This window comes from Chrysoperla carnea, chromosome 2 (assembly GCF_905475395.1).
Source record: "Chrysoperla carnea chromosome 2, inChrCarn1.1, whole genome shotgun sequence".
Taxonomy (NCBI): Eukaryota; Metazoa; Arthropoda; class Insecta; order Neuroptera; family Chrysopidae; genus Chrysoperla; species Chrysoperla carnea.
Genome location: NC_058338.1, coordinates 32,236,682 through 32,249,891, shown reverse-complemented (window position 1 = coordinate 32,249,891; position 13,210 = coordinate 32,236,682). Strand labels below are relative to the sequence as shown.

Genomic DNA, 13,210 nt, shown 5'->3' with positions numbered 1-13,210 from the left:
TAAACTAACAAAGTCTAAAAGAAAAAGTCAGGCATATTCTATGGAATTATTAGACCATTTAAAAAGAGGCTTGATTTTATTAAATAGTTTGATAATAAATTTGAACAGTATTTTGCAAATAACTAGTGTTTCTTAATATCCTTCTATTTATTGAGCTCCTGCTGAAAATCATTTTGAGATAGTTATCGTAGTTCTATTCAAAACTGACGGCTGTCCCTTGATTTTCCCAGTAAAGAATTAGTCATGAATGCTGGTTATGTAATACAATGGAGAGTCAAGTTAAAAATTGTGTAATTGTGTAATAGTTATGTGTCATTTGGAAATTTTAAATGTGTAGATATGCCAATAAAACATTTAAGATGATTTTTTGAATGATAAATTTATGTTTGATATTTATTTGATTTTTTACTATGAGAATATTTCTTCTTATGTTGAAATGTAATTTATTATACTTAAAAAAATATAATTTAAACAAAACAAGTGAAAACAAACAATTGACTTAGTTAATTGTCGAAATACCATGTATAGACAGAGTTGATGGCGAAATTGTTTTTGTTTTTTACGTCATGTAAGAAAAGAAAATATCCACTCTTGGAGAGCAACACACACATAACTGACTGGCACATTTAATAAATACTATTACTGTAATGTTTTCGCAAAAATTTTTCTTAACTTAAGCTGTTTATTTTTTTATAAAGAAGTAAGTTTTTTATAAACAGTTTATACAAGACCCAATTGACCTAATTTGGCCTAATTACAAACTCGACCTCACTTTTTGGGGCCTAAGCACGCTATAAGAATTTCAGCTTGGTATGTCTTTTCGTTTTTGAATTATCGTGTAGACAGACAGACTGGAAACCGAAAATGGACTAATTGGGTGATTATATGAACACCTGTACCAAAGTTTTCTTCGTAGCATCAATATTATTATATAAGCTTTACAAACTTAGGACTAAACTTAGTATACCTTGATATATTTCATGTATACATGGTATAAAAATCGATGTGTAGGTGCGGTAATGAATCATTTCAACTTATTTAGGTGAAATCTCTATAAATTGCTATTCAATATTTACTATTTTTCTTATCTTTATTTTTATACATCTCTTGTGGGCTTTTAAAAATGTAGAACAATGCAATACGTGAAAGGTAGTTTTAAACAACAATTTTATTAACATGTTAATCCACAATTGTTTGAGCAAAAGAAACAAAATTATATAATAAAAGTAAAGTTAGCAAACAAAATTAATGTATTTTACGTAAGGACGATTTTACTCAAAAATAATATCGTCAACTATACTTGAAAGTTTTTTCAGTTAATAATTATTATCAAAATTTTCAGAATTTTACAAAATTTTTCAATTTTTTACTTATTTATAATTTACATACTATTTCCCTATGAACGGTCATACATAAACAGTTCGTAAATGAACGTTCTTCAGCTGTTCAACACAATCATTGACTTGGCGACACTGACCCAAAATATCAAGTTATTTTAAGGATAATAAAATATTCGGCCAAGACAAACAAAATTGCTATAAATTCCCCCAAATGGACACTTATTTCAACTTCCTTTAAACTATTTGCGATTATCACCGGTACCAGCACCGTGGCCATAATTTGCCTTAGAATAATTATGTTATTCTACTTTTACAGGGTCGTCATACTTGTAATGAATATCCCAGTCTTATAATATGCTACAGAGATAATATGCCACAAAGTAAGATGTGGAAGCAAGGAAGATAGTGACGAAGTTGGGAGAGGTTCTAGATAAAAAGAAAAATCATGAAATTATTAAAACGTAATCGCGGGCATCAGTTAGTTAAATCTAAAATTTATTATAATTTTTTTTTTATAAACTGTTTTTTTAGATGGTCATCGGTTTAACAACATTATATGAATAATTGATGAGCAGCATGTGCACGAGTCTACCTACAACACACACATTTTAACTGCTACTAATTAATTATATATGACAAAAATATGTTGTATAGTAAAAGTTTTATTTTGTTTGTTTTTAGTTTTTGGATTTAGTATTATGCAATAATTATTAAAAATTTAAGTGAAATTGAAATATTTGAATGACATGCCAAGTGAAAATATATGTGTGACCGGATTAACTACATAACTTGAGGTTAATTGTTACATAGTACATCTGCAGGAAGTTGAATATTGCAACCGTTATTGATCGTTTTGAATTTCTTAAGTAGAAAGTAAATAATATCCTTTTTATAAGGTGTAATCTTTTTTATACTCGTGCTTAACAGCTTCAGCGAAGAATAGCAAGCGAAGCTTTGGGGGTTAAAACTCCTACCATTAAGGATTTCTCCACATAAATTTGAATTAACAATATAGTCCTGTAAATGCACCCATTTATGAGACGCATGGCGACTGACTAGTCAGATATCCATGCATATTTTGAGCTTGGTACATTTTTTCACTTTGTTTTTGAGTCTAGTACTTTTAACAAAAAAACTGGTTCTTACCGAGGCTATCGAACTTGTTGATGAAATTTTGATTGAAAGAAGAGGAAACGCTGGATATGAGTTAAGCAAAAATTTCAAAACCCTGAACGATATCTGCGTTCAATACGACATAAAATTGCGGAAGCGAAGGCTCGCGTCATAACAAACTTAACGCTCGAATATACAGACTGATTCAGTTGAAGATCATAGATCGAAATTTGAATCATTGCAATATTATATATTAAATCAAATTTTGCTTTTTTCTTTCTCAACAAATTGAAAAGTTTTGATGAAGACTCTTGCCTTCGACTTTTTGATCTAGATTCTAGAACTAGATATCTCGGTCGGCAAAGTTCAATTTTGATGAAAACGAATTGCCGGACGGGACGGCATAAATTCACTCGAAGCACTTGATATTTGTAATATAGATGAAACTAATTGAAAATTAGTGACTACATTTTGACCTAATAAAAAGTGCCCTTACTCGAAAAAAGAGTTTATTGGTTTTATTGACTTTATGACCTAATATGATGATCCAAGGGTGAACCCCTCCCTTGAATAATTCCCGTGCACGGGCCAGGAAGCTAGAGTAGGAAATCTGCTCGTATAGCGAAGGGTGCAAGCGTTATAAAAGAAAGAGTTCCAAAATTGGGTTTCCCTCTAAGAGACCAAGTGGTTTAATAAAATTATATAATCCACAATTGGATCACTTTATTCATTCTGATTCAGTTACGAAGTAAACGGATGTATGATACATGTATATGTATTAGTACTTGTAAGTTACTTACTAACACATGAATTTTATTATATCAGTATTACAATAATTATTATTTATAAACATTTATTTTGTAAATAAATAAACTTTCTATACCATTTCCAATGCAATTTACATATTATGTACCATCACATTTTTGTAAAATTGCATTTACTTATAGGTGTATTGTAACTATAAAACCTGTACTTAAAAATTTCATAGCAATTATAAAGTTTTATTGTTTTTATACCATTTCTAAGAATAATAACTGTAGACGTACATATGTAAAATTAATTATTGTCATTCAAAATTTTATAATAACGTTTTTCTTTAGTCAATTCGTAATATTCAATGAGCTGTTTGAGAGGCAACTAGTTTACTTCCCAGAGGAAGTTAATGTAACGGGACCGATCTTGAAAACCTCCAGTTTTACATATTTCCGCAGTTTTAAGGCCGCAATATCCGAATCAAACCTTTTCAATGTGATGTCTGTGTGTGTGTGTCATGGCAGTAACACGTGACTGGGCTTATTCGACGCGTAATCGGGTATTTAAGAACTGAGTTTTCACCAGAATTATTTGAGCCGTTTTTTAATGGTAATAAAAAAACTGGAAAAAACTGAATAAACAGAATCTGAAAAGTGGATAAAACACATCATTTATCTATATAGATAATGATCGTTCCAGCATAAGCTGCAGTACATGTTCGAAGAATAATTTATGAACGCTAACAGGATTATTTTTAAATTTGTGGACTACGGGGGACGCACTCACGCGATTTCAGTACCACACCGACCATTTACTGCCAATTTATGTACTTGGCGTTACTACTCCTTCTGCTACTTTGTTATCAAGTTTACTTTTCCACGACATTAACATTAAGAGGACTTACCACCTTGGTGAATAAAAAAAAGTAAAAGTTTGAGTTTAAATTTAAAAATATATATAATAGTTATAGTTAGATAAATCTAGCGGATTTTGATAATAAATCCGAAAAATTTGAAAAAATGGCTTGTACTTCTACTGATCGGATTGAATGAATTTCTATAACGACCTTTCCTGCTATCGAACCTTGAACATAGCAAAATAACCTCAGAATCTCAAGAAAACCATTGTAACCTATTATTTTCATCTTTCTCTGATAACTTGTCGAAAAAATGAAGGAATTGGTGATAATGTTAAAATAATAACAATGTCTCAACAAAATGAAAACCGAAAAAAATATAATGTCATTATTGCTAAAACAGTTGAAACAAAAAATGAGAAATTTGGAATGAAATACATAATGTTCTTGTATTTGCAATAAAATCAGTAGCGTAGATATGTCACACACATATCTCCACCCCTCGTTTTCATAATTTATCACCATTAGTCTTAAATTATGAAGGATTCTTAGCCCATACTGACAAATTTTCATATTCTATTATAAAATACCCCTTTTCCTGCAAAATTTTAACACTTAGACGCTTTTCCTGACAAAGTGTACTAAGAAATTGTCTTTAATCTACTCTTTGAAGTTTTGCTGTAAGCTTTGGTCATCAAGTATATTATTTAAAAATGATGATCACCACAAAGATATAAAGATTTTTCATCAAAATAGTATTAAAAGCTAAGTATAGGTTTGTTTGTGAACCTAAACAAAACGAAATGTCAAGGTATACTGCTTTGTTTTACGAAAGACTGAAAAAATAATGTAGGTCAGAAAAAAATTTGGAAATACAATGTGGGTATCACCACATATTAAAAATTTTTGCACGTTTTTGAATAATTTACTGGTTAAATTAAATGTATCATAAACACTAAAAAGTTAATTAAATATTGTGTATTTATGAATAATTTGATTAATTTCAATTAAACTATTCAGTATTTTACTTATGTACTTAATAATTTTGGATACATACCTATACAAGGTTAAATAATATTTCGCCTACAAATATTAGAGTAATTAATATCTTCTTAAATGTTATGTCTTCGCTGTAAATGTTCATGTAAAGTATTTTAATAATTTTATTAGGTAATTTGCTTAAAAATTGAGGTCATTCATAGATCAATTGCAAGTAACATAATTAAAAACAAATATTCGCATTTTGGCAAAGATTTAAGTTATATGATTGTGTATGCTTTTTGTACCTGCAAAAACATAAAGTTGTTCAGTAAAATGTTACCACTTTAATGGAAAAAACACGTTGTCCAAAAAGATGATACCACTTAAAGGAGGAGAGTCGTGTATTTTAAGAATATAATATTATAGTAACATATAATTATAATTTGTATATACTAATATATTACTAAACTACCCTGTATCAACTTCAAACTAAAGTAAGTATTCCAATAGTTTTTTGATTTTGAAACAAATACCAGTGATCACCTCCCTAAAGCAAATAAAACACGAAAACCCGACTGCGTTAAATAAAATCTGAAAAGAGGCAAACAAGTCCAGTAGTCTACATAGTGACTTTAACAGTAGGGACCCCTTAAAATCTGTATCGGATCAAATCTTCCCAAAAGTGGATCCGACTGTTAAAGTGGCTATGTAAACTACTGCATTTGTTTCTATCTTTTCAGATTTTATTTAACGAAGTCAGGTATATTTTTTTTTTCTTTTTTGTGTCCTTACACTAAAAAACCCTCTTATTGAAAGTTTTTAAATTAATTTTTTTCCCTAATTAAATTAAAACATACGACTTACATATATTTTTGTAATCCCCTCTTAATTTTCTTTATTTTGATACCCTATTCGAGAGATTTGGTTTTTTTTTTTTTTATTGACGTATTACTACTTAGCTTTTTTGTTTTTCAAACACATATCAAAGGACATTTGTAAAGATAGTTTATACCGATATCATACCTATCGAAATCCAACCAACTGTTTGGAAGATACGATGTAATGAAGAAATTTACAAGCATGCAAGCATGCACGCACGAAAAATATTACCACTCCTTGACAGTCGGGTAAAAACAAGTCATCATTAGTCCTTGTGGTTCCAGTGGTTTACTTAAAGAATTTAAATTAACAATTTTTTTCACGTTATATTTAATAAATAATGATCTAAATTACATTCTGTGTAAAACAGTTGTTTGTAATGAGGACCACCGATACCCATTCATACAATACCTAACTTATTTAAAAATATTTTAATAATTGAGTTACATAAAATTGGAAAGCATAGTAGTTAGCCTTGTCTACACTGAATGCTTGTAAACAACATATTAAAACCAGGTGTCACAAAAGTAAGGAGACGCTCCTGGAACTTTTCAGTAGTATTTTTTGGTAAAATGTTTCATTTATTTATTTTTTTATTTATTTGATATGCCCTATTGGGCTAATCAAACCATACATTAGCTCTGATAAAATATAACACAAAAAAATTTCAAATTCTTAAACCATAAATGAAATCATATTCTTCTTGACACAATGTATTTAACAATATTAAACTAAATGAAACGCTGGGGTGGGAGTGTCAATTCATCAATCATAAGTAGTTTTTCCTGAGAATGTCATTGGTTTGGTTGTCAAGCATTCAAAATACTTTCCAAGCACGTTTATCCTTCTCTTCTCAGATAAAGACTATTTTTCTCAATGACTCCAGGGCAATCAAAGATTAAATCATAGCCAGGCTCACCTCCTCCACACAATGGGCATATTCCTTGGTTATAAAAAATTAAAAAGTTTCATATAAAGATTTACAAAACTTTCAAGGATCAAAAAATATGTGTGTGTGATCTATAAATCAGGCATGGGCGAGTTATTTTAAGTCGAAATCACCATTGTTATAATTCTATTGTGTGCCATAAACTTAATTGTGTGTCTCTTTATCCAAGTCCTCATTGCTCATAAAAGAGGAACCGAGACAAAATGTTGTCGTTCTGTCTTACTCGTATTATTGGTTGACACTGGTTAAGTTGTCGCTGTCTTGCTCGTTATTTAGTTACAGAAGTCTGAGGGACTTATCTGAGTCACATTTGCCCATGCCTGCTATAAATACTCAAAAAAAGATATGTGAAGTTTACCTTTAAAATTACTCCTATTTTTTATTTTCGACTTCGTAATAACTAATTAAATAATTTTCTTGAATAGTTTTATTTTCGTATTCTTTTACGTTAGGTAGAATGCAAGGTTTTTTGTTTCCTTTGGGATTAGAAGAATATGGCGTAGTCCCAAAAGTATATAATTATTGAACTATGAATGTAATGCAGGTTATTTAGCTTACATGTGTAGGTTTGTGTTTTGTAAATAATTTAATTTAATAACATATTACAGAAAAAAAAAGTAGTTAGCCTCAAATAAATTATAAAAATTTTCACTCTGTCACATAAGGTCCTGTGTCAAGATTTGGGGTTCAATTTAGTATGAGTGAATACAACGGTACATTCTCGACCTCACTTTTTACGTCCTAAGCACGCTATAAAAATTTCCACTTGATATCACTTTTCGTTTTTAAGTTATCGTGATGACAGACGGACAGATGATAGACAGATGGACAACCGGAAATGGACTAATGAAGTGATTTTATAAACACCTAAGCACCTATAGCAAAATTTTGTTGGTAGCATCAATATTTTTAAGCGTTACACACTTGGGACTAAACATAGTATACCTTGAAATATTTCATATATACATGTACAAACTGCTATCGATTATTTTGTTTGCTTAAAAAAAAGTCCTTCTTTCCTTTATTTGTTATTTTTAAAGTTTTCAAAATACATAGAACTCAACTTATAATTGTTTACTCTGATTGTAAGTATTTAAAATCATTCTGTATAATATAAACTTTTACTTTTTGTATGTACCATGGTGTAAAAATTACAAATTCCATTCAAATAATATTAAGTAGTCTAAAATTATTTTATTAACTAAATAATCCATTACATGTTACTAATAATGTTAATCATATTTAATAAAATAATTGTTTGTGTATTCCAAACTTCTTACATTTATGATTATTATTTAGGGTTCCGTTGTGGAATATTGATATTTTAAAAATATTATCTTTTATTACCCGAATGATCAACGAAAAGGAGTGCTAATGTGTTTATCAGTTTATATATGTGTGTTCCTGTATGGCACACTGGAGAAGAAATTCGTGGGCCCATTTTGATGATTCTGACCTCAACAGATTTGCCCAAACCTTACAAATATTACTGAAGATATGGCAGTAATTAAAATTCAATACGGTGGCTACCAGAGACCACAGTGTGAAAAAGAATGCATGCGTATTTCTTTGTGGCACACTAGAGTCCAAACGCGTCGGGCGATTTTATTGATTTTGACTTTAAAGGATTTGTCTTAACTTTGAGAGTGCTGATGAAGATATGGCAGTAATAAAAATTCAATATGACGACCACCAGACGATAAAAATATGGTGGATTTTGTGCTTACGAATCAATACCAAATTGACTTACTTAGTTACTATAGTCATTTTAACTCGACTGATCTCTCTCTGTAATTTAGTTTTTGGAACCTTTTACAGTGTTTAACTTAATGAGTAGAATTCCCAAAAAAAAAACATCGCTACTCAAAAATTTTGTTTTTCCCTGCCAATGATTATTTCAAACATCTCCTAATATGCGAAAAACCAAATGCATATTCAATTGATCAAGAAAAATAGTTTTCTCATTATTATGAAAATTTTCAAGGTTTTTTTTTCATACAACAAAGTTGCTTTAATTTACAGCAGAAAACTGGCAGTATTGGTTCAATGCGATAAAAGAATTATAAGATGTATTCTGTAAGCATAATCACAGAAACTATCATGGTATATACAAGTCGAAATATATATAAATAAAAATATTAGTCGAAAAAACGGCAGATCAAATATGATAACTTTGCCGGGTTTTCAAAAATTACCTTGGTGATATTGAGACAAGATTTTTCTAGATAGAAAAGAAACTTGGGAGCTGATTGTAGCCTGTTTATAAAAACATACCTACTGGACAGATTTTTTAATTTAATTAATTAAAATATAATATTTTAAGATAATTTAATGTTTTAGACAATTTCCTACATTTATGAGTGAAGCATTCATTCATTATACTGAATTAAATTAATAATAAAAATACAATGTGTGTACCTATTGTATAATATACACAAAAATAATAACTAAATTAATGGCGCAAAAGGCGTGACAAAATACTTTTAGCGCAAAAGGCGTGACAAAATACCATTTTTAATTTTTGTGAATAAATATATATTAAAAAATATACTGTTTTGTAGAATTCTGGTGATTCTCGTTTTGTAAAACAATTGGACGAGTTTTATATTAAAAATTTCGATGTTTACTGAGCATTGTGATGTGACGCACTTACTCCAGACATTTTCGTATAAATTATTAAAAATCCATGAGCAAACATTATAAAATATTAGATTAAGTAATACTAGAATATAGGGGATAGATATTTTTTACTAAGAATTAGGCATTTCTGTTCTGAAGTGAGAAATCTAGGTCATGCATATAGTACGTTAGGGCATAGGATATATTTCATAACTTTTGCTTGCAATTATCAATTTAAAAATTTTTCGATTTAGCTTTGCCATAGCATGTTTTATAAACTATTGGCGTCTAGAAATTTATCATTTTGTTCATTTTAATACATTTTGTTCATTGGCGTCTAGAAATTTAACAAAATTATTGGATATTTGTTTTGGAGATGAGATTGTTGAAAATAATTAATAATGAGATTCTTCTTGTACAAAAATACGCATTTAAGACATTAAAAATCTTCCTAAAGTTCAACTTATCAAATTTAAAAATATGAATTAATATAATCTTGGTGGGATGGTCGAAAAAATTCAGTTTTAGGATAAATCAATATTGTTTAGTACATTGCAATGCGGTTCCACCAATATCTCATCACAAGAAAGAAACTAATGATTTTTTAAATTGCGGAGGAGTATATTTTGAGTAAACATTGCTTAAACCATCGCATTCATTTGTTTGGAATTTACGATTCAGATCCAATCAAGAAAGAAATTAATGATCTTGAAACAGCGGATTGTATTTTGATAAGCATTCATTTGTTTGGAATTTACAATCTTTGTGGTGGAGATTAAAAAAAAAATAAATTTAAAAAGTGTGAAAAAGTATTCGGTATATTTAATTACAAATTCTTTGTTAAAGATTCTTCCAATCAATTTTATGTATGAAATATACAAATGCCTATGACCTTAATATCTTAAAATTACAATATTGTACGACAATTTCATGCATCAGAGCGCTACTTCATCTCTTTAAAACAACACATAAAATACCAAAAGATATTAAATGTTAACGACCTTTCATCACGCACGTAGTATATTTAAACGTATATCGCTTTTCTATAAAATTTCAAATGAAGAGTAAATAAAATTTTTTTTAACATGATTTTATAACTATTGCGTTGTTTAAATATTTTACGTTATGCCACAGAGACGTTTTAAGAATTTTTTTTTTTATAATGGTAATCTGTATACATATATAAAAGTTGACGTAGTGTTGTCGTTTCTGAAATAAATAACAGGCGAAGAACAAAACATAGCAGAAAAGTTGTTCTGCTATGCAATCTGGAGTAGTTCCTTTTTCATCTCATATGGTTGTAAATTTATCCTTTAAGAAAGAGATTATTACATCAAAAAAGAACGTGGATTTTCATTTTTCTCCCTCTAAATCTGTAGATATCGAAGAAAGTCAATAAGTTGGTTCCCTTAGTACATGACTCGGATAGCTTAATTAACTCATACTTCCTTTCTTCTAAAGTTTTTACGTATTATTACAATTATTGTATCTTGAGGGTGTGCGAGCACCAAGACAATTGTAAATAAAAGATTAGATTTTCTTTTAAATGAAGTTGGGTTAAGTCAAATCAAATCTGAAAATTTTAAGGGGGGGGGGTGCCCGATTATGTTTAAAAGTAGGTATATTTAATATTGGTTTTGTAATAAAAAGGTAGATGGATGATGATATGTTTTCATATGTTTTCTCCAAAACTTGTAGTTAGTAATCTCCAAAACAAGTAAAGCTGTACAATTAACTAGTAACATCTCCTGACTGTTCGTAGATGGTGATACTTATGATTTCTTTATCATAGTTTTTACTTCCGTCGAGTGTACCGCTGACTGACATTTTTTTATTTTTTTTCGTTCACATGTAGTTGAATATATGCATGCGCTGATACAAATAAAAGAGCTGAGCACTAAAAACAATTAGTAAATTGAATGTTCATTTCTTATTGTATTCAGCGAGCTTCGATCCGATAGCAAAATTGAAACTCGTTTATTGGTAGATTTTTACTTTATTTAATTAAGGAAAATTTGGCGGAATATCAGAGCTGTAAGGCAACTGGTCCAGTACAGTTATGAGTTCTCTAAAGACTTCTGAGCTATAATAACTCGATGACCAAGCACGCATTCAATTGAAAGACTTATGAAACAGCTTTTGTATAAAAGTTCAACATTACTTTGTACAAGTATTAAAATTTATGATGCATTGAAAAATTTAATGGAAATAAATCACGAAAGCTGAGAAATATTACGAAAATGATTTTGCTTATTCTTAAAGCAACTTTTATTACTATTTTTTGTTATGATCACCAAAAAAAAAAAAACCCTTTTACATTGTATCACCAATACGAAAAAACAGGCAGGATATTCAAATTTGAAATGTTGGTATTTTTCGGAGGCTGTTAAACACCACCAATCTGTTTATTTGTCTTGATTTAACTGTACTTGAAAAGATGGTGATTCAGTAATTCTCTAAGTTAATTATTATTTATGTTATTGATGTCTTACATGCATAAAATTTTAGTTAGATTAGGTTAGGTTATATTGGCTATCCACGAAGGATACACTTGGGATATAGAGCCCATTGTGATACCATATATGTGTTCTACCACCTATCCGCTGATAATTTCATTTATCAGCTCCTCAATTTCAGAGTCTGAGTGCACCTTCTTCATGAATACAACTATTAGTCAATTACAACTATTACAACTATTAAGTAAATTAATTTTGTTGCGACGGCGGGAATCGAACCCGCTACCCTAAGCATACCGCTAACGGAATTGATTGACGAAATTTTAGTTACTCATAAGTTAACTTATAAAAATGGACTGAATAGCGTAAAAATTATTTATAGTCTTACCTTAAACGTTTAAAGAAATATCCCAATTATAAATAAATAAAACAAGTAATGAAGATAAAACCATTCTGGAACAGTATAAAAAATCCATAGAATATCACAACACAAATATCCAATATGAAGAAGATATATCAAGTATTATATTTATAATAATAATATGATGAGGATGAATTTGTCACACAAAGAAATAAATCAAATAAATTTTTTTTTTTTTTTTCTTTCATAAAAAACACACATTTAAAAACATTATATTTCACAACATCAACAATATAGGTACTTTTTTTTCTTCAAACTAACAACATTATATTACATGTGTACTGTATATAAACTAATCATTAACTGCTTACTTATTTCATTATATTATATTATTACGATCCGGTTATACAACAATTAAATTTCAACAGGTAAGTAGATATGCAGCAGATACTTGACCACTACTTTAATAAAAAATATATATATCTATCTAGGTATACGTACTTCAACAACACTGTTTTTTAAATTGTTGTTGTTCTTGTAATACAAGACTTCGCGGTTACTTGAGTATAGTTAATAAATAAAATATAATATACTTAATATGAAATATATCGCTATCTTCAAGCCGGTATACGGGAGGCTTAGGGACTAGGACTACATCGTACAAAAGTACAATCAAGAGCCATAAATTCAAGCAGTGCAGGGCCTTGCTTTTCCAAAACACCCCGTACTAATAGTATCTAACGTCAAAGGTAGCACAGAACTGCCGTACGTCCTTAGATGAGCTGGCGGAACAAATGAATGTAAACCAGGTATGGGTGCCGGGACACAGAGACATTCCAAGAAATTGCGAAGCCGAGGAGCTTGCCTCAATAGACACAAGCCTCAATAGACTTACTTGAGCCA

General features: G+C 29.5%; 1 protein-coding gene across 1 annotated transcript in view; it reads right to left on the bottom strand.

The window, feature by feature from the left end:
* LOC123293652 overlaps nucleotides 1-12,426 on the bottom strand; it is a 34,226-nt gene extending 21,800 nt beyond the window's left edge. Inside the window, exon 1 of the mRNA XM_044874531.1 lies at nucleotides 12,335-12,426. The gene's annotated coding sequence lies outside the window, so the exon portion shown is untranslated. The remainder of the gene's footprint in view (nucleotides 1-12,334) is intronic.
* Nucleotides 12,427-13,210: the final 784 nt, after the last annotated feature.